This window comes from Rhinatrema bivittatum, chromosome 18 (genome assembly GCF_901001135.1).
Source record: "Rhinatrema bivittatum chromosome 18, aRhiBiv1.1, whole genome shotgun sequence".
NCBI lineage: Eukaryota > Metazoa > Chordata > Amphibia > Gymnophiona > Rhinatrematidae > Rhinatrema > Rhinatrema bivittatum.
The window spans coordinates 21969594-21991079 of record NC_042632.1 but is presented as its reverse complement, the minus strand read 5'-3'; positions in this window follow the sequence as shown (position 1 = coordinate 21991079).

Sequence of the window (21486 nt, the reverse complement as noted above, 5' to 3'; positions counted from 1 at the left end):
AAATTTTTTATACCACCCTTTTTATATTTGATTTTTCTTATTACTTTTTAGGCAGGATCCTGCTGATCCTTTGAGCTTCCAGGGCAATTAGCACCAATATCTGTAGAGGGCAGTACTACCATGAGCCTTCCTTCACAACTGCCTGGGGGTTTTCCTGCCATTTTTAACTTAACCACTAACTCAACTGCAGTGACAATCCTTTGACCAAAAGCCAGATACTACGGCTCCTTTCAGAACCTGGTGTGCATGAAGGAGCAGCTGGAGGCAAGATGGCGTCCTGAACAGATTCATGGAACAGAGCTGCTCATCTTTCCTCTAAAAAAGGCTTATCTGTCCTTACAAATGCTCCAAAATGTATGGGGAAAGTGAGGGGTTTTCCCTCTATTCCCACACAACTTACTGAGCAGGCTCTAATTACGAACTTTCTGAATCTCGCAGCTGCGAAATCCAGGGTGGGTTCCCCCACTGTGAGTTCGCCTGGAGGAGAGTCGACTTCGCCTGGGGTGGAGGTTTCCCTCAGCCCCCCTGAGACATGACTGCCTGCTGCCAGAGGAGACCTGATTCCAGACGCCCTGCAGGTGTCGCTGAGAGATGAGGTCAGCGACATGAGACAGAAGGAGGAAGTACTGCTGGCGTTGGCACAGCCAGGAAGCAGAGGTGATTCAACGAAGGAGGACTCTGTAACTCCTGAAGGTTTGGATATTTCATTGCCCTCTGCTCGTACCCCTTTAACATCGGGTGAGTTACCTGTGGCCCCCTGTCAAGCCTGCGGTTGTAACATTGGAGGCCCTATGGGCACTAACTGCTGGGTTATCTGTAGCTGTGAGAATTTGCAACAATAAGAAGGACTCATTAACAGCTTCTCTGAGTTCCAAAATTCAAGAGCAGGAGAATTCTCACTCTACAGATAAGGCTTCAGTTGCTAAAGCTGAATCTGAAATTCAACATATCAAAAGTTTTAATATGGCAACGATTAAGGACAGAGCAGCATTATCACGGAGGCTGTAGATGTTAGAAAACTGGAATCGCCACTTGAATTTAAGACTGATCAATTTTCCTCGGGTGATGGGAGAACTTCCAATAATTAATTTTAAGAGGTACCTTTCTGAGGTACTTGTTTTGCCTTAGACTTTCCTCTGATTAATAAAGTATATTTTTTGCCTTTTGCCACTGCAGAGAATCATTTAACTACTGATAGTGGAGCACCTCCCTTAGGGCTAGATTTTCTAATGGCGCAGGCCTCTGTGAATCACGTGGTACTGGGGGGCAGGGAGGTGAAGCGGGGGGTGGGCCTGCAAAAGCTGACAGCGATCGCACTACCGCGGTGCCATTGCTGCCGGCTTTCGCACCCAATAGCACCACCGTGAAAGGTGGTGCTATTGGGCACGCTATTGGCTGCACTAAGGAGTCTTACCTTTTGCCATCAGTGAAGTCGTTGTGGAGTCTGCCCCGGTGCCGCCCCGACTCCTCCCCTTCCAGTGCGGACTCCACCCCGACCACCCCGTTCTAGGTATCACGTGTGATCCCTTTAGAAAATGACCCCCTTAGATTTTCAGAATTTAACTACCTTTTTGGAATCCTTGGTGGTAGAGATAATTGATCAAGCTACGTTGTTAGTTTCTCTTATAGTTCAGCAGGATATTAGCAGATATTGAAATTCTTTATTTCATTGGCTTTAACATTCGTATGTTTCCAGATATCTCTAAAGTTACCCAGGAGAGAAGAAAAGAAGACTGTTATATATATTTTTTTGCCCCAGAACAACTAAGAGCTTATTTAGATTCACATGCTACTTAAGAGTTGAACCATTAGGGATCCAAAATAATAATTAATATGTAGCTCTGTAATGTCAGGACAATGCTTTTTTCTTCTATATATTTCCTAGTACTCCTCATATATAATGTCCCCTATTGATATGTTGTAATAAGATTTGGTATAACCCATTGGATAACTTTATTTCCTAATTTTTGCTATCGAAAAATGTGATTTCATGTGGTTTATAGGTTCCCTGGGTTTAAATACTTATTTGTATTGGAAAGGTATAAATAAAGAAAAAAAAAAAAAAAAAAAGAACCTGGTGTGCATAAACTGACTGTTAGATGTCACCACTGGGAAATGGTTTGGTCTCCCTCCTGTGGTAGCTAATGCAGTCTCTACAGTAACCGATGTTAAAAGAGAAAAATTACTTATGTTGTTTTCCAAACCAATATACCAATTAACTAGGTAAAGAACAATATAATTTTTGTTATTGTCAATATGTTCTAATCTAAAGAATTCCAAATATAAGAAGGGAGCAACTGCACTCAGCAATTAGTATACTAATTGCTGAGTGCAGTTGCTCCCTTCTTATATTTGGATATCTCCGGTGTTTACTGGGGCTTGTTTACTGGGGCTTGTTTACTGGGGCTGATGACCACACATTCAGCTATTCTGAAGAGGCTTTTCAGGCCGTTTTGACTGACACTCCTTTCTTCTCGGAAGCAGCCGCACCGACTCCCAGTGTCTCTTGGACTGACGTGATAAACCTGCAGAAGCGTTTAACCCGTGCCGAGTTGCACGGTCTGACACTCATTGAATATTGTAGAGTTAAACGCATTCCAAGGGGACTGAGGGTCCAAAAAGCACCGCGGCTTCACACTGAAAATAAGGATTTTCTAACGAGATGGACACAGATTCTGAACAAATGTTCGTTCGACTTGATGGTTCTCATTATTGAGACCACCAAACCACTGTTAATATCTTTACGTGAAGAGTTGAACGAGCAACTGGACAGTATAAAAAATTCAACACCTGTGGATACCTTTGATCAACAGCTCACAGAATTTAATAAAAACTTGGATAAATTTAGAAACGATTTAAAGGTCGCCAAATTCAAAAAATTCCAGCGTGACGAGACCGATTACGTGAAAGGATACGTTTATTCATGGATGAACACCAATATACCACGAAGGAAAGTGACTTTTGCAAATTCCTCTTCCGACGATTCCTCGGGAGAAGACTCTGCAATTCCAGCTCATCAAACAGACGCAGCCCCGATTTATCCTCCAGCTATGCTGTTCCAACAACCAGCATCCTCATCTTTTTTCTCACAACCTTTATTGCCGCAGGAACAACCACAGCCAGCTCAAACAATCGCACAGGCTTTTTTAGACCCTCAACCTTCCGGGAAGCCCTCCCGGAACCCCAGATATCGGGGTCGAGCTCAAGCCGCACAGAATCCACGCATCACTCGCAACACGAGACAACAATCAGCTCAGGATCCTTGGCAGTGATATCACCTACTTCAGTTCCAGTATTTAATTTGTCTTGTCGTTCATTATTGCAGAATGAACTTTCTGTTTTGGAGAAAGGACTTTCTTTTGTTCCCACTATTCCGTTTGATGCTTTCAATTTACAAGTTTTTCTGTTTCGATTTTTTCGCATGTTGCGTATAAAACATTTTTTTGTAAATTCTCCATCAGCAGGTGACATGTCAATAATAAAGAGAAAGTCGAGATGGCTTCCTCCGGGACCTATTGACCCTGTATTAACCACATTTGAAAAGTTAGTGCAGCATGATATTCAGAAGTTACCGAGTAAGCCTAAAGTTAAGCATTTTAATATCTCTAAGGATGAGAAATCAGCTATTGCATCTTTGTCATCTGACCCAAATATCATTGTTAAACCTGCTGACAAGGGTGGGGGAATAGTGGTATTAAACACCACAGATTACAAGGAAGAAATACTCCGACAATTATCTGATACCAATTTTTACATTCCATTAACTGTTGATCCCATACCTGAATTAAAGGAACTGATTAAACACATTGTTCAGGATGCATTAGATTCCCATCAGCTTACTTCTCGTGAAGCTCACTTTCTACAAACAGAACATCCGATTACTCCTACTTTTTATATACTCCCTAAAATTCACAAATCTCTTGTGAACCCACCAGGACGCCCCATAGTCGCGGGCATAGGATCTATTTTGGAACCTTTATCTCAGTTTGTAGACCTTTTTTTGAAACCTCAAGTGTCCCAGAGTCGTTCCTATGTCCGTGACTCCAATCATTTTATTACAATTATTGAAAATCTTCCTCCAATTACAGATACATGCTTTTTGGTAAGTTTGGATATAGTATCCCTATATTCCAATATCCCTCAAGAGGAGGCATTGATACTGGTTGAACATATCTTAAGTTCTCGCCCTCCACATCGGATTTCCACTTCATTTTTAGTCTCTATAGCACGTTTGGCTCTCACTAGGAATTATTTTCAATTTCATGATATGTTATATCAACAGGTTAAAGGCACAGCCATGGGGGCCACTATGGCCCCCAGTTTGGCATGTCTATACGTCAGTAAATTTGAGGAAGAAGTGATATACACCTCTTCATTTTTTCAATTCATAACAGCATGGCATCGTTACATAGATGACATTTTTTTAATTTGGACAGGGACAGACATGCAATTTTATTATTTTTTGGATTGGCTTAATCAAAGTAACGCCCATCTAAAATTTAATCACTGCATTGATCCTATGACTATCTCATTTTTAGATGTACAGATACAACTAAAGGATGGTTCATTTAGCACGTCTATTTATCGCAAGAGCACGGACCGTAACACTTTGTTACGATTTGATAGCCATCATCCTACTCCTTTAAAAATGAATATTCCAGCCGGACAGTTACTCCGGCTATGCCGTCTCTGTTCATCTAAGAATGATTTCATCTTACAAGCTAAGCAGATGATGCTCCGGTTTAAAGAGAGAGGGTACCCTCACCGGGTACTCCGTAAAGCATTCAAGAGAGCATTATATGTAAATCGTGATTTACTTTTTCTTCCACAATCTAGAACTGAGGATTCATGTATCAACTGTATCTTGCCTTTTTCTACTCATGTTTACACCATTACTGCGATCTTAAAACGCCATTGGTCGATGTTGTCTTTACATGAAGTGTTTAACTTTCCCTTATGTTTCTCTTTCTGTCGAGGAAAAAATTTAAGAAACATGCTTGTTCATTCACATTTCCAATCCACTTTCATTCAGAACTCAGGAACTTTTTCTGGCCATCAACCCTGTGGACAATGTTCCGTGTGTCCTTTTGTTGTCTCCACTAATAGCTTTGAACATCCTGTTACCCATAAAAAATTTACTCTAAGATTTTCTACCACCTGTCATTCACGAGGAGTAATCTATGTGATCTTGTGTCCCTGTTCAAAATTGTACGTGGGTAAAACTACTAGACAGATACGTACTCGTATCATTGAACATCGGTCGAACATCCGCACTGGCCGCGACACTGCCCCTGTAGTCTCTCATTGGCAACAAGCAGGACACACTGAGGATGATTTAAAGTTCCTTGTAATCGATTTACTTCTCCCACCTGGCCGGGGTGGGAATTTTTCAGAAATACTTACCCGTAGAGAGCAGAAATGGATATTCACACTTAATAGCCTGCATCCTGCAGGATTGAACAATGAAATTGAGTGGCAGTACTTTTTATAATTAGTAAACGTAACTCTGTATCCACTTCGTGAATGTGGAGTTGCTTCAGTTTGATTGGTTAGCTGTCTTGCGTTGTGATTGGTGGTTCAAAACCGCGCCAAAACTACCATTTTAAAAACGCTGTGTTTAGTCTGACCGCCCGCCCTCCTCGCTGTCTAAGCTGTACGAATCCCTCAGCTGTCTTTAAGGTATGTGTTTCGGCGTTTTTAGACATACTCTGTACCCTTAAATTGGTCCTTTTCTATTACTGATGTATAGTTGTTTGTTGTCTTTTGTAGCTTTCGTTAACATTACAGACTGTCCCTCCCGACGCAGCCTTCGGGCGAAACACGGGGTCCGTGTCGGGGGACCCTGAAGCAGTCAATTACTTGTATGTGTTTTGAAAATTGGAGTGGCTTCCTTGAACCTTTAAAAACTGAAATAAATACATTTTGGAAAAGAAAATATTGGACCTATACTGTTCCTTGCACTCTTTCTTGGATTGTATACTAATCTAAAGAATTGACATGAGAAATATGATAGACAAATATTGCTCTTTGTGTGCAGTTATCCCTAACCCTGTTTACTTTCCAACACATGTATATTGTATTAGATTTGCATAATAAGGTCATGCTTCTAAGTATAATGATTACACCTTTTAGTAAAATTAGATTTCCCAAGCCATTGTCTAAAAAATGTCCCAAGTAAATAATGTGCATGAGGTTGAACTGCTAACACTACCACTGCATGTACTAAATATAATGTGTTGACTCCATTTTTGGCAACACCTAAGCTATAAGAAATCGCTAGTCAATCATATGCATTCCTCTACAGGGAGAAGAGACTGTAGGAAATTATATTTATGTTAAACTGCATGCCTTCTTAGGGCTAGATTTTAAAAGCTCTGCGTGCGTAAATCCTGCCGGATTTACGCGCGCAGGGCACTCGTGTGCCGGCGCGCCTGTTTTGCATAGGCTGCCGGCACGCTCCAAAACCCCAGGATGCGCGTAAGTCCTGGGGCAGGTCCGGGGGCGTGGTGACGGTTCGGGGGTGTGGCGACGGTTCAGGGGCAGGCCAGGAGGGCGGTCCCGAGTCCCCCAGCACTGCGGCCTGTGCCGGGGGATGCTGAGGAACGGAGGCAGGCTGCGCGGCTCGGCGCGCGCAGGCTGCCGATTTTGCGCAGCCTTGCGCGCGCCGACCCCGGATTTTATAAGATACACACGGCTATGTGCATATCTTATAAAATCCGGCGTACTTTTGTTCACGCCGGTTGCGCGAACAAAAGTACGCGCGTGCGTACTTATTTAAGATCTACCTCTTACTCTTTAGTTATACCAAATGTCACCACAAACTCTGTTTTCCATAATAGTGCTTCCTTATGATGAAGTAGCCTAGATTCCTAACACTCAACTGGAGGTCACCTAGCTGATCTACTTTTCAGAATATCTGTAATGAATATTTATGTATATATTGGAGACTATGTCCTGTAAATTCATTATGTCAATCCTGAAAACTCAAATTGCTAGGTCTGCCTCCAGGAGATAGGAAGCACTGATCTAATGATCAGAGCAATGGGCTGATTACCAGTCAATCCAGGATTCAACTCATGTTTTTCCCACTGACACTCCTTGTGACCTTGGGTAAGTTAGTTTGCCTCAGGTACAAACTTAAGAGCTCAATGACTATGTGGCATTAGGGCAAATAGTAGTATATGTTATATTTAGTGGTCTTGTGCTGTCTGCATTGATTTTAATTATATATGTATCCTCTGTTTCCTGCTGAGATTTGAGGAACAGCAGACCTCAACTTGTTTAAATAAATAAAAGAAATCAATCAATTAATGTGCTTTATTGACTAAGTAAAGTATGTTAATTGGTTAAAATGTGCATTATTTTTCTAATGCAGTGCTAATACAGGAAAAATCAGGTCAGATGATACAGCCAAATATGATGAGCTGTGTCACTTTCAAATACAAAAGGGATAACACAACTTGTTCTAAACAGTGTAAGTCACGTTTTTTCCAGAAAGTTAACTGCACCTCTGGATGTGTAGTTACCTTTCTCTCAAGAGCACCAGAAGGCTAACCTGATGCTCCCAGGTGTGATCTTAAAGGGCCTGACATGAATAAAAGGAGGCGAGGGAACCTACAGTTCCATGGGATGTATTGCTGTAAAATCAGACCCCTCACCTAGCCCTCAGAAGTAGTAAAAAGACTCCCCTAAACCCTGTCCCCAGGAAAAAGGGAATTGACCCCCCTTCGGTGGCCCTCCCTCACCTCCAGAGTCCATGGAGTGTGCAGTAGAGGTCCAGTCAGGGTAGGAGCAATGCATTTTTTTTTAAATAGTACCTCTCTGAATAGAAGGGATCAAAAGCATCAAGGGCCAACCAATGGAAGGTGTTACTGCTGTGTCAGGCCTCTTAAAAAAACAGTAGCCCCAGCATCACGTGTGGCTGTGGCCAGGTAGATGAGACGTTCCTGCCATGGAAACACACCCAAAATTACTGGCTACGTTTACTAAAATGTACTTCTCAGGTATTGCAATTCAGCAAATCATGCAGTGATTTTCCAGTGGTAAAACAGTGCAGTACCCCGTCGTTCTATCACAAATTAGGAAATCTACTGCTTTGATGGTAAGGCCTATCGAGCAGGGATCTACCATCTATGAATTTGCGACTCACCTTGAGGTTGGATTTCAGAAGATGAATCATTAAATCTAAAATTCAAAAATTGGGGATCTCTTGGGTATGTTCATTGCATTCCTGACATCATCGTTGGACTGCAAGTTCTAGAGCTGAAATAAAACAATGACAAGAATAATGAGGAATACTATTCTATTAGCATTATGCAAAACTACCAATCTAGAAAAAACATATTGAACTTTTAGTTCTTTTCTTGCTGCTGGGTGGTCAAACCAGCAGAACATCTTTTCCTTGGTGCATGGTCACTATGTTTTTATTTGCTAAAACCATCAGGGGCAATTTTCAAAAGGATTTACTTGCTTTAAACTGGGTTTTATATGTGAAAATGTACTTTACGCATGTAAGTGGGCTTTTGAAAATTGCTGCAATATATGCCATTGAATTGTCAATTAATTTGACACATGCAAGTGCACTTTAAGGGCCTGATTTTCAAAAGCATTTACACACTTAAAACTGGATTTTACAAGAGTAAAAGCACTTTACTCAGATTAAGTGGCTTTTGAAAATTGCTACAATACATGCCATTGAGTGCACATTAAGTACACGTAAGACCTAATTTACTAAAGTGTTTTTCCCATTCTGTGTCTATGGGAAAAGCCCATGGAAAAGAAAACCCTTAATGTGGGTACTTGCCAGGTTCTTATAGCCTGGATTGGCCACTGTTGGAAACAGGATGCTGGGCTTGATGGACCCTTGGTCTGACCCAGTATGGCATGTTCTTATGTTCTTATGGGTAAATGGCTTTTGAAAACTGCTATGATAGTATGTTATATTATTACATGTAACTCCTTTGAAAATTACCTCCAGCATTTTATATTTTGTTTTATTTCATATCCATCTAACTACTTATGGTTATAGATATCGCTGTATAATAGATAGAGTGGCATTATGCCAATGTGTGACGTTTATGGCCTTGCAGAGCAATAGAAAGAGAAATTAAGAAGTGCTCTTTATTGTGTCTGTGACAACTAAAAAACTTTCGACCACTTGACTAGCATGAGACCAATTTCACATCTTATTCATTAAGCTGAAGGAATACAAAATTGGCCCATTTCTCCAAGGGTGCAGTAGTGCAGACCAAATTGCACTGAATACAATGGGATAAGATTAGCCCCAACGTAATTTTTAGGAGGTTAATCCTGTGGTGTCTGTCAAGGCAAATAATAGAAAATATAATCATATGTAAAAGAACTGCTTCCCCATCTTTAATCCACAGATTATAGTGCCAGCAATGATTGCCATAAGGTACAGTGCAGAAAATTCTGTCTAATAGGTGCCGAGTAATGTAGGTCAGAAATTACTTCCAGGTAATGCACTGCTTTCAGAGTTTAAAGTAACAGAAATGTTCTCTCTCTCTCTCTCTGTTGAATTTTGTTTATGTTTTCCATATGCACTGCTTGTAGCATCCTTGGGAGAGGCAGTCAGGACATTTGGCTATAAATAAAAATAATTTATGTTGTCTGTGTGTTGATCACGCTGTCCATCTCACTTAAAAAAAAATCCACATTTGCCACACTTTTCAAACTATTTTATGCTTGATTCCAGGTGCTTACAGTCTCCTGTCAATGCCCTATCCAAAACCGCCCCTTATGAGTTGTAATTCAGGGTCTAATTTACTAATTTTTGTTTTCCTTCCATCACAGAATGGGGGAAAAGGCATTAGTAAACAAACAAAAAAAAATTACCCTGAATTACAATTCGTAAGGGAACATTTTGGGTGAGGAACCCAGAGGAGAGACAAAGGAACAGAAACAAATATCGAATGTCCTAAAAAGACAGTAGAAATATGTATTTTTGAGTGTGATTTGGCAAGGACTTTCCATATTCTGTGGCTATAAAATAAATCCTTAAGAGTAAATTTTCAGAGGGATTTCATGCATGAAAACAGCAAATATGCACAGTGGGAGAGTAACTTTTAAATAGGCACTTGGATGCACATGTGCGTGCATTAGCCCAGAGATGCGGCCATTTTATAACATTCACACATATATGCACGTGTGTTATAGCTTAGCCGCGTGCAGATGCGCGCACAATTTTAAGTGGGCGCACACCTATGTGTGCTTATGCCGCTTCTTCTGCCTAAGTGGGGGGATTTAAAAAGACGCATTACAGGTTTTCCCAGTTCAGCCAGGTAATTGATAGGACCTCAAACCTTTAATAGCCTCCCTTCTCCCCTGTTAGCCTCAACTCTTAAAACTTTACTAATCTATTTACCTTTATTACTTACACATCTTCCATAGCAGAAATAAAGTTACACGGCAAGTATTTGCACGCTAATTTGAAGTTGAAATCCACGAACGCCCATGGCCTGCCCAGGCCACACCCACGGCCCACCCCTTTTTGGAACTTTTCATTTCTGTGCGCAGTGGGAGATGCACGCGTACTAGGATGACTTTTAAAATCCGCTCGGCATATGCCGGCTTGACATATTCGCATATCTCCTAGTATCTCCCCTAAATCCATCACCGTCAGGCTTTTAAAATTCACCTTAAATAGCATATACCCACGGCTATGTTATTTAAGATACGTTGAGAGTACACACATCTTCTATTTTTTAATTCATAGATATTTTACCAGCAGAAAAAAGAAATGGGTTAGTGGTGTTCTATGGCAGGGATCTGAGGTAGGCAGGCAGGATAGTTCCTATTTTGTAAGGGATACACGTGTATATATTACCAAACTCTTCATACACATTTACACCTGCTAATTGACTTTTGCAAGTGGAATCAGACTTGTTTGCTGACTGCAGTTTTTGGATCGGAGGTTTGGGTGAACTGGTGGAGGGGATACAGAGTGAACTGGAAGAGGTTTTAGTGAATTAATGATTTCAAGTACACCTAAATATTTTCAAAACGGTGTATGTGCCTGTCTCTACAAATAATCGTGGTTATTATACATACAGGCTATTTTTTTTATAGACTTAAAATATACACACACACGTTTATAAAGTAGGAAGAGAAAGTATACATCTTCAGGCATTGGAAATATTTGTTTGTAGTGAAAAATATGCACGTTTGTTTGGAGCAGAACTAAGAAGAATTTTTATGAGCATCAGATAATTTAGTTATTTTTCAAAAGCAGTTAAGCTTTTGCTTAAGTCTGCTTTCCCTTGTTCATGATGGTAAAGTGATAGTGATGTCTACAGCTCAGAAGTTATTTGTCTTCTGTTTATGCAATGACTGTGTTTGGTCTGTTTATTTTCTTGTTTTGTTTTATGTATTTTATTATCTTATATGTTTTATTTACTGTGTAATCTGCTTATGTTATATGGGGAATATAAATATGTTTAATAAATAAATAATAAATATAAACTATGCAGTTCTTGATACAAGGTTTATAAAATACTAAGATAAATCTCCATGCATCTACTTACACATGCAAATGCTGCATCACAGATAGGTTTGAAAGGTAGGATCTTAATAAATCAGGATCTAACATTCTGCTATCCATACCCCAAAACACATATTTGCACTGCATGAAAGAAACAGCCACATCACTGGGAGGAAGTTGGAGCTGTACAGAAGAATATGCCTTACTCGGTCAGACCAAGGGTCCATCAAGCCGAACATCCTGTGTCCAACAGTGGCCAATCCAAGTTACAAGTACCTGGCAAGTACCCAAACATTAAATAGATCCCAAGCTACTATTCCTTATTGATTAATAGCAGTTTATGGACTTCTCATCTAGGAACTTATCCAAACAATTTTTAAACCCAGTTATACTAACTCCCATAACCACATCCTCTGGCAATGAATTCCAGAGCTTAACAATGCATTGAGTGAAAAAGAATTTTCTCCGATTAGTCTTAAATTTGCTACTTGTTAACTTCATGGAATGCCCCCTAGTACTTCTATTATCGGAGAGAGTAAATAACCAATTTACATTTACCTGTTCAAGTCCTTTCATGATTTTGTAGAACTCTATCATATTCCCCCTCAGCTGTCTCTTCTCCAAGCTGAACAGCCCTAACCTCTTTAGCATTTCCTCATAAGGCAGCAGTTTCATGCCCCTTATTATTTTGATTGACCTTCTCTGCACTTTCTCCAGTGCAACTATATCTTTTTTTTTTAGATGTGATGACCAGAATTGCACCATGCAAGGTGCAGTCTCACCATGGAATGATAAAGAGGCATTATGACATCCACTATTTTATTTGCCATTCACTTCAAAATAATTCCAAACATTCTGTTTGCTTTTTTGACCTCCACAGCACACTAAGCCAACAATTTCAATGTATTTTCCACTATGACACCTATCTCTTTCCTGGGTAGTAACTCCTAAGATGGAACTTAACAATGTGTAACTACAGCAAGGGTTATTTTTCCCCTATATCCATCACCTTGCATTTGTCCACATTAAATGTCATCTGCATTTGGAAGTCCAATCTTCCAGACTCACAAGGTTTTCCTGCAATTTATCACAATCCGCTTGAGATTTAACTACTCTGCATAATTTTGTGTCATCTGCAAATTTGATCACCTCACTCATCGTACCCCTTTCCAGATCATTTATACATATATTAGTCCAAGTACAGATCCTTGAGGCACTCCACTGTTTACCTTTTTCCACTGTAAAAACAAATCATTTAATCCTACTCTCTGTTTCCTGTCTTTTAAACAGTTTGCAATCCACAAAAGGATATCACTTCCTATCCCATGACTTTTTAGTTTTCTTTGAAGCCTTTCAAGAGGGAGTTTATCAAACACCTTCTAAAAATCCAAGTGCACCACATCTACTGATTCACTTTTGTCCACATGTTTTTTCACACCTTCAAAAAAATGTAGATTTGTGAGGCAAGACTTCCCTTGGATAAATCCAAGCTGGCTGTGTCCCATTATACCATGTCTATGTAGGGTGGCCAACTTTTCCATGGACCACAAGTGGACATCCACTAAACTTCATGCTTTGGGAGGGGAGGTGGAAAGGAAGGTTAAAAACTGTCAGTTGTCAATCCACTCATTACTTGGATTTAAAGCAACCCCCTTAATATACTTTGTTATATAAAATGTTATTTCAACTATCCTCATAAAGGCATCACCACAGCCTCTCTCATGCAGTTTTGCTCTCTATCACAACTGAAGCCTTTCTAATACACACCCACCTCCATACTTCCCCATAAATCATTCAAAAAAGAACTGAAAACCTGGATCTTCAGCCAGACTTTCAATGATGATTTAAGCAATCCACAATTGTGATGCCTTAAGCTTCCCATCCTTCTCCCCTCTTCTCCGCATACCTACCCCTTCCTCCTTCCATTACCTACCCCATCCCCCCCTCATTTCCTTCTTTTCCCATTCAGACTTTCTTGTATTCAGAGCACGAGTTTGTATATACCTTCCTCGTTTTTCGTTTCTATTTTCTTTTTCGTTATTTGAATTAAATTATTTTTTAGTTATTTCCTGTTACTTCCTTCTCCATATGCTAGTTGCATATACTTTTGTTTCTCAAATTATTCTATGTATCATTGTTTCATTCCAATGTAAACCGGGGTGAAGGCATGTGCTAAACCTCGGTATATAAAAGCTTCAAATAAATAAATAAATAAATAAATAAACACACAGCCTCTTATCTTACACACACACACACACACACATACTCCCAAACACACAGCCTCCTCTCTCATACACACATACACACTCCCAAACACATCCTCCTCTCAAAGACACAGGCGGTTTGCCCTTCCCAGCCTTTCATCTGTGTATCTCTTGTGCCACCTGTTTCTCAATATGCCCTACCCCTCCTCTTGTCCTTCTCTTTCTCCTTCTTCCCTCTCTTCCCCAGTGCCTTCCTCTTTCTCTATCTCCTTTCCACCTGTATCCCCTTTCTCCTTTGTGCCTCTTCTGTCTCTTCCTTCCCTTCCCCCATCGATGCTCCCATTGGACCTGTCACCTTCCCTGTGAATTTCCTTCCTTCCTTCCATACTATGTCTCTTTCCTCCCTTGTGCCCCATGTGACTATCTTCATTTCCCTTCCTTTTTCTCTGTGTCCCCCTCTGTCTCTCCCCATTCCACATCCTGTGACTCTGTCTGTTCTTGTATCCCTCGGTTGTCATGCTGCAGCCGTCTCTCGGGTCTCGCTGCAGAGATCTGTGGAGCCACTGGGAACTGAGGGCTGTGCTGTGCCCTGCATCCTCTCCCTTTCCCATTCAATTAAAACACAAGAAAGGAGGCAAGTGTGTGGGGAGTCAGTGCAGCTCTCGGCTCTCACAGGAATCTGTGTGAAAAAGAAGCCTCTTGCAAAAGCCTGATTTTTCAGTGTCTGGTCAGTACTTCTGAAATTTCATTTTTTAATTCATTCAGAACCCAGGAGTGTATACCATCCAGTCCAGGTGATTTACTACTCTTCAATTTGTCAATCTGGCCTACTACATCTTACACATTCACCATGAATTGGTTCAGTTCATCTGAATCTTCACCCTTGAAAACTGTCTCTGGAACAGGTATCTCCCCAATATCCTCTTCAGTAAATACCAAAGCAAAGAATTAATTTAGTCTTTTCCAATTGCCTTATCCTCCCTAGGTTTCCCTTTAACCCCTCGATTATCTAATGGTCTAACCGACTCCCTCACAGGCTTTCTGCTTTGGATATATTTTTTAAAGTTTTTATTATGTCTTTTTGCCTCTGTGGCCAACTTCTTTTCAAATTCTCTCTTAGCCTGTCTTATCAATGTCTTATATTTAACTTTCCAAATCTTATGCTTTATCCTATTTTCTTCAGATGTATTCTTCTGATTTTTGAATGAAGATCTATTGGCTAAAATACCCTCTTTCACCTCACGTTTTAACTATGTTGGCAATCATTTGGCCTTCCTTTCACCTTTCTTAATACATGGAATACATCTGGACCGAGCTTTCAAGATGGTATTTTTCAACAATGTCCACTTCTGTTGTATACTCTTAACCTATAGCTGTACCTTTCAGGTTTGTTTGTTTTTTTTTAACTAATTTTCACATTTATCAGTCTCCTGTTTGAAAGTTTAGTGCTAGAGCTATGGATTTACTTACTGTCCCACTTCCAGTTATTAATTCAAATTTGATCACCTTATGATAACTATTGCCAAGTGGCCCCACCATCATTGCCTCTTTCACCAAATCCTGAGTTCCACTAACAATTAGATCTAAAATTGCTCCCTCTCTCATTGTTTCTTGAACCAATTGCTCCATAAAACTGCCATTTATTCCATCCAGGAACTTTATCTCTCTAGTAGTAACTCAATGAGAATACCCTTTTTTGACCATAATTTTAGATGGCCCTTCTACTAGAATGTATATATGCATATAATACCAGATTTTTGAAAAAGATTGAATGGCAACTGTTACTTTTCAACTTCTATATATATCCATGTGTATATACATGGTATGGTTACCACTAATCATATCAACCTTCCTTGTCAATTTTTTTTCCTGCTATAGAAAGAAAGACCTTATGGAATAAAAATAGCTGTCCCACATTGCCTACATGAGCATGAAGAAAAACAAAATTGGCCTATCAAATCCCTATGCCCATTATCTGTGAGATGGGGTTCATGAAGATATACTATATGAGTCTTAGGGCCTCATTTTCCAATATCGCAGTGGGCGGTGCACGATGTTGTCACGAAAGTGTCCAGCCAGGAGTATCGCGGTCCACAATATTCCCAGACAGCCTGTTAGAGAGAGAGAGAGAGAGAGAGAGAGAGAGAGAGAGAGAACCTTCCTATAATGCAGGGGTCGGGAACCCATGGCTCGCGAGCCAGATATGGCTCTTTTGAGGGCTGCATCTGGCTCGCAGACACGTGTCGCCATACTTCGCGGTTCCCCGCTGACCCAGCTGCTCCCCGGTCCTCCGCCGCCCGGGCTTAAAATGCTGTCAGCCCGGGCGGAACGCGGCAGGACAGCTGGAGTCAGCGGCACCGGCGTGCTCTCTTCTCCTCCCCCCCGCGGCCCGGAAGAGGAAGTGGAGAGCATCGGGTGCCTGCGCGGGAAGAAGAGACCACACTAGCGTGGTCTCTTCTTCCGCGCAGGCACCCGATGCTCACTTCCTCTTCCGGGCCGCGGGGGGGAGGAGAAGAGAGCACGCCGACTGGAGTCATCCGGGTGCCTGCGCGGGAGTCATCGGGTGTCAGCCGGGTGCCAGCGCTGGAGTCATCGGGTGCCTGCGCGGGTCTTCCCGCGCAGGCACCCGATGCTCTCCACTTCCTCTTCCGGGCCGCGGGAAGAAGAGAGCACGCCGGTGCTCTCTTCTTCCCGCGGCCCGGAAGAGGAAGTGGAGAGCATCGGGTGCCTGCGCGGGAAGAAGACTGCAGCGCGGCTCGGAGGAAAATGAAAATCTTCAACCGCGGCCGATGGGACTCCGCCTTCGCCTCCGCGAGGGCTGAAATGAAGGAGGTTAGCGTTGGGAGGAGGCTGCTGCTGCCGCGAGTTCCCGGGGGGGGGGGGGAGAGAGAGTGAATGAGCGAGCAAGCATGTGTGTTTGAGATCCTGTGTGTGTGAGTGAGAGATTGCATGTATGTGAATGATTGAGAGCCTGTATATGTGAAAGAGAGTATGTCTGTGATTGAGATCCTGCCTGTGAGAGAGAGAGCATGAATGTAAGTTTACCATTGGGAACCTGTATGTGTAAGTTTGTAATTGAAAACCTGTTTGTTTGAAAGAGTATGTGTGTATGATTGAGATCCTTTGTGTGTGAGAGAGATCATGTGTATGTATGATTAAGAGCCTGTGTGTATAAGTAAGAGAGAGATCATGTGTGTCTGTGTCTGATTGACAGCTGGTTTAGGTGATGGAGCATGTGAGTATGTGATTGAGAGCCTGTGTTTAAATGAGAGAGAGAGACCATGTGTGTCTGTGTGTGATTGAGAGCTGATTTAGGTGAGGGAGCATGTGAGTATGTGATTGAGAGCCTGTGTGTAAATGAGAGAAAGAGAGGACATGTTTGTAAGCATGTGAATGAGAGTCTGTGTGTGAGAGAAAAAGACAGCATGTATTATGTGATTGAAAGCCTGTGTGTGTGTAAGCGTGAAAAGATAGACAGCATGTGTGTAAATGTGTAATTAAGAGCCTATATAAGTGAGAGAGAAAAAACATTTGTATATGTGAGTGACTGAGAGCATGTGTGTATAGGTGTGTCATTGAGAGCCAGTGTGAGAGAGAGCGCTGGTATGTGACTGAGAGAGGAGAAAGTTCCAAGCAAACCACCCCACCTCCTGCTAATTCAGAACAATCTCAGGACACCTGGATATCAAACGTTCCCAGGTATGCAGAGCAAAAAAATTTTTGTATCCTTATTATTTTTCATTACTGGATCTTTGTGTCTGCTATTTTGAAATATTTTGTTGGTATCTGGAAATGTTTTATATGAGTTTTTAATTATTGGATATTCCACTCATCAGCTGTTTCGAAATATGTTCTTTTTGTTAGTACAGTTTTACTGCTGATGATTTTATATTTCTTGATTTGTTTTATAAGGATGTGTGATGTTTCTTTTTTCCTTTGTTACACTGCATACAGAGACTCTGGCTTGTTGCAGTTTCCAATTCAGTTTTTGTCTGCATGCTTCTTGTTATGCGTTTTGGTCTCTTTATTCTATGTTAGGTGAGGGACAGCACGTGATTCAGGTGAGGTTTTCTGCTGGCGTGTAGTTTCTGTGTAGGACTCTATAGCAGCCTGACTTGGTCCATTTTCCTAATAGGAGATGTATTGGTGTCTTAAGGCCTGGTGTAATATTTTCAGAGACTTATTGTACTTTAAAAGTGTGATCTTACATAAAATGCACACATTTACTTGTATTTAGTTTTAAACATATTGTATGGCTCTCATGGAATTACATTTTAAAATATGTGGCGTTTATGGCTCTCTCAGCCAAAAAGGTTCCTGACCCCTGCTATAATGCCTCTGCCCTAGACAGGTATTTGTATCCCTATGGGAGGGCCACCTAGTAACTCGAGGTGGGGATTAGGTATGAGCGTAGGGGGTTGTGGGCCACTTTCACATTCAACATGAGACCTACGGAAAGAACAGTGGTCTCTAGTGAAGATTTGCTGGCCGGAGTGAGGACACTCACTCCAAGAAAAGATTTGGGCAACATTCTCTCAACCTAGCTTGATGGACACTCTACCTGGGCAACAACAAGCTAGGTTGAGAGAATGTTGCCCAAATCTCTTCTTGGAGTGAGTTTCCTCACTCTGACGGCCAGCAAATCTTCACTAGAGACCACTGTTCTTTCCGTAGGTCTCATGTTGAATGTGAAAGTGGCCCACAACCCCCTATGCTCATACCTAATCCCCACCTCGAGTTACTAGGAGGCCCTCCCATAGGGATACAAATACCTGTCTAGGGCATAGGCATTATAGGAAGTCTGTCTCTCTCTCTCTCTCTCCTGGAGCCTGAAATAGGCTGTCCGGAAATGTCGTGCACTGCGATAAACCTTTACTGCCCTCTAGCGCAGTATGTAATGCACATGAAAGGGTTGTAGCTATTAGCCACGCTAACGCTGTGTCGCTGCACACGATAACTGTTTCTCACTTTACATATGCTCCGCCCCCCTGAATACCAAATCGCGTTAACGGCTGTTAGCGCGAATTTATCGCGCGCGGTAACTCCTTGGAAAATGAGGCCCTTAGTTTGTTTCAAAATGGTCAAAAGGTTCTTCCTTTTAGTAGGGGAGTGAATACCAACCACATTATGAGAGAAAATGTTCATATCAGCCATTATCAAACCAATACTGCACTATACTTTGTTGATTATCATTCTGTGAATACTCAGATGTCCCCCCATCCAAGATATCTTCATTCAAAAAGTAGAGGCATTTTGTAGTAATACACATGTTCCAGTGAATACAAACATCCATCTATACCAATCAAAATCACCACCATGCTAAACTCACTTTCAATCACACAGCACACAAAAAATCCACTTATACAACATATGTTAAATCACCCATTGAAGCCACAATTAATCCTATAAGAAATCAAGACCATAACACACCAAACCAAAAAATATCTCAACTGCACCAAACAAAACTCCAGTTTCATATCTTCTAATCTTCTCTCTGTGCTATTGGTGCAACCTATGGGATCTATGAAAGTATCTTCCAGACTGGAAGTTCAATTGGACAGTGGACAATGATATCTTAAAACAACAAATAATCCAAGTAACAACAGAGCAGAAGACTCTATGTTAACTGCATTTGCAAGCTATTTACATACAGTATCGAGCGGTAGGTGAGCTGGACTGTGCTTGCAGCAACCGCGGGTGCGCCCGGCACTAACGCAGCTCTTCCTACCACTCCTTACTGTATCGGCCTGTATGTTTATAATAGAACATCAGGGAAAAAACCTTTAAGTCTCCACCAGAGGCAGGCAATGCAAATATGAGTACAAGTATTCTAACAGTTAAAGTTGTCAATGCTACTTTCTGCAAAATGTCAGTATATCAACTTATACTGAACAAAAAAAAAACCCAGCAGAAAATGTGAAATCCAAGTAATTGTCATATACCAATGTTTTAACCAAAAATCACCACATAAATTAGTGAGTATTGTCAGACATCTTGATAGCACTCTCATATTACAACTCAAAAGAAAAAAAGAAAAAAAACTTTCTGGATGAAAAAGAGGTAAAATAACATGAAAAAACAAAATGTTGTCAGGATAGATGCTGCCAAAATTAAGCAAGACCTCAATATTTGTAGTGCTGCAGCAACAGGAAACCATTTGGTATCTCAATCTGGAATCTCTGTGCTTGTCAAGATAAATTGCAGGAAAAGAAAGCACAGCTCTTAGTAATGTAAAGTATTCAGAAAGTCCTCAATTTGGTCTTTCAAGTACAGTATGATGGTCTTTCCATTCCAAGTTACCTGAAGTCAAGCAGGGAACAGAAGTGAAAATTTAACTCCCCTCCAAAACAGTTCTGCACAAAATGGCACCAAGGCTTTGTGGTTGGTCATTACTTTCACCAAGTAATCATTAAATAAAAGTATCTTGGTGCTGTGATATTCCAAGTATCTATGTTTCTTTATGCTTTTAAGCTTAATGGCATAATTCATGATGCGATCAATCACTGGCCTAGGTTTGGCCATGTGTTCCCTTATGACACCTATCTGGTGTACACATTCTGGCACCAGCAGTTCAGTTTCTAAAGTTAAATCAAGAACTTCAGGGAGAAAGACTTGCATGAAATGGAGAAAAGCTGGATCTTTTACTAATTCAGGGACTCCTATGAGCCAAATATTATCGTGTCAACATCAGTTTTCCTGATCCTAAATCTCTGTTAGTTCCATATTTTCCTTTCTTACGGTCTCCAGCTGTATAGTGAAACAGTCAGACCTCATTTCCTGTATTACAACTTGGCCTTTTTGGGGGGAGGGAGGGATGGAGCTTAGGCACAGTTGTGTGTTGGTCTCCTGATTTTCAGCCTTGTCTGGCAGTCAGCACTCTTACTGGATAGTTTTGAAGGTGCTGCCTCTTTTACTAAATGTTTGTGATAGAGATGGGTTAATTCTAACTGGGAAGAAATTCTTCAAGAGCTAAGCATGAGAGTTTCAGTCGTTGAGTGCCTGTTTCTCATGACCTGCTCTGACTGCCAATGCCTAGACTGTGATATCTTAGAGATTCTCTTCTCCCCTCTCCCTCAAGTTATTTTTGACTAACGTTTGGTTAGGACCTACAATGGGAAGCAATATTAATCCAGTATGGAAAAAGATCTTTGTGAAACTGAGAGGAGGAATTATATGTGGGAGTTTTTCCCAGCTGCTGATGACCTGAATGTGATTTAAATATATTACACCTCCTATGGTTGTCCCTTAGTTTAGGGTTCCTTGTGCTAAAGTGTAGAATCTAGATGGAAAGAAAATCTTCCAGAGTCAAGGGTGGAAACATTATTTTGCTTCCCTATGCTCTCGAAACTTGCTTTGCTTACTGATGTCATACCAAATATAAGACCAAATTTGAGTTATCTTTAGGAGACCTGGTTGTTGGGGTTTTTATATAGATTTTGTGGGTTCTCTATTTGATTTAAATGGAGCTGGACTGGGGGATTTTGGAGACTGATTAGTTATATGTTATACTAATTTTGTTTATATTTTTATTGTATTACATATTTCTATATTTGCATTTATTGTCATTGTTTTTTGCTTTTTATATATACTGATTTTGTAATTTGTATTTATTGTTTATTGTAATGGTCCTATATACTCCTAATACTGATTACTATCTGTTCTAAGTGCTGTTCATTCATAATCATTCTCAAAAGTAGGATTGCTATATAAACAATGTAAATAACATTGAAATCACAAGATCTTGACACAGTAGGTAATCAGGACAGATCTATCCTTTCAGAA